The sequence below is a fragment of the Etheostoma cragini genome, chromosome 13 (genome assembly GCF_013103735.1).
Source record: "Etheostoma cragini isolate CJK2018 chromosome 13, CSU_Ecrag_1.0, whole genome shotgun sequence".
NCBI classification, from domain to species: Eukaryota; Metazoa; Chordata; class Actinopteri; order Perciformes; family Percidae; genus Etheostoma; species Etheostoma cragini.
The window spans coordinates 25,884,132-25,886,053 of NC_048419.1; the positions used below are offsets into that span (position 1 = coordinate 25,884,132).

The following is a 1,922-nucleotide window of genomic DNA, read 5'->3' on the forward strand; positions in this document are numbered from 1 at the left end:
CCTATACATGTCCTCATCATCTGACATTTGATCTGTTATGATGTGACCCAGATACTTAATTTTGCATCCAACAGTAAGTATGTTATAGAGATGGAAACACAATGTTATAGAGATGGAGAGACGATGTTATAGAGATGGAAACACAATGTTATAGAGATGGAAACACAAAGTTATAGAGATGGAGACACGATGTTATAGAGATGGAAACACAATGTTATAGAGAGGGAAACACAAAGTTATAGAGATAGAGAGTGATAATGCGTTAATGGTCCTTTATCACCAAAAACAATACGACGGTCTTGGATGTCAGGTTTGGCAGTTTTTGTACCCTGCATCTGAGTGGAACCCTTCGATAGCTCAGTTGGTAGAGCGGAGGACTGTAGGCTGATAATACCAGTTATCATTAGGTCGCTGGTTCAATTCCGGCTCGAAGGAGACAAATTTAGTTGCTGCCCAATGTCTTTCCATTCAAAGTGGAAAGATGTCAATGAACGCATTTATAAAAAATAAATATAAAAATAGTACATTCAAAGTTTCAAGAGTACACCACTTTTGTGTATTTTCAGCTACATGATTGTGTGTGGTGTGTGTAGTCTGAAATATCTGTGACCTTGTTGCTATAGAGATGGAAACACAATGTTATAGAGATGGAGACACGATGTTATAGAGATGTGTTATAGAGATGGAAACACGATGCTATAGAGATGGAAACACAATGTTATAGAGATGGAAACACGATGTTATGGAGATGGAAACACGATGTTATAGAGATGGAAACACAATGTTATAGAGATGGAAACACAATGTTATAGAGATGGAAACACGATGTTATAGAGATGGAAACACAATGTTATAGAGATGGAAACACGATGTTATAGAGATGGAAACACGATGCTATAGAGATGGAAACACAATGTTATAGAGATGGAAACACAATGTTATAGAGATGGAAACACGATGCTACAGAGATGGAAACACAATGTTATAGAGATGGAAACACAATGTTATAGAGATGGAAACACAATGGAAACACAATGTTATAGAGATGGAAACACGATGCTATAGAGATGGAAACACAATGTTATAGAGATGGAAACACGATGCTACAGAGATGGAGAGTGATGATGTGTTAATGGTCCTTCACCACCAAAAATTATACGACGGTCTTGGACGTCAGGTTTGGCACTTTTTGTACCCTAAGACAGATTTGAACCCTTCGATAGCTCAGTTGGTAGAGCGGAGGACTGTAGGATGATAATACCAGGCATCCTTAGGTCGCTGGTTCAATTCCATCTCAAAGGACTGATGTTTAGTTGCTGCCCAACGTCGATACATTCAAAGTGGAAAGACTTTAATGAAAGTATTTATAAAAAGTATAAAAATAGTACATTCAAACTTTCAATAGTACACCACTAGCTGTTCCCCCTGCAACCCGATACCGGATCTCTTAAAATAGATTTTAAATAAGTACATTTCCCACTGCTAACAGGACATAAGTTTAGTGTGGACTAGAGCTGCTGGATAAGCTACGTGATTGTGTGCAATGTGGAGGCTGTACATGTGTGACCTTGGTCCTAAAGAGATGGAAACACAATGTTACAGCGATGGAGGGTTTTGATGTTAGGGCACTTATTGTACCCCACCCCTGTGGGGAACCCCTTCTTTAACCCAGTTGGTAGAGCCCAGGACTCAAGGCTGATGATACCAGGTATCTTTAGGTCGCTGGCTCGACGGATGTATTTTTTTGTTTCTGCCCAATGTCAAGGGACTCATCTTTAAATCTGTTGTTCTCATTGTTTCATTTGTTATTTTTTCGGCATTTGATGGAAGTGTGAACATATTTAATCTAAGGGATCAAAACAGTCCTGCTGAGAGTTCACCAGTTTTGAATGATGCAGACGCTGTGGAGAGTGATGATGCAT

General features: G+C 39.1%; 2 non-coding genes across 2 annotated transcripts; both read left to right on the top strand.

The window, feature by feature from the left end:
* The first annotated feature begins 346 nt into the window (after nt 1-346).
* On the top strand, nt 347-435 carry trnay-gua. Its single transcript is given in 2 exon segments — nt 347-383; nt 400-435. It is a non-coding gene; the product is annotated as a tRNA-Tyr (tRNA).
* Nucleotides 436-1,213: 778 nt separating this feature from the next.
* On the top strand, nt 1,214-1,302 carry trnay-gua. The gene is given in 2 exon segments: nt 1,214-1,250; nt 1,267-1,302. It is a non-coding gene; the product is annotated as a tRNA-Tyr (tRNA).
* Nucleotides 1,303-1,922: the final 620 nt, after the last annotated feature.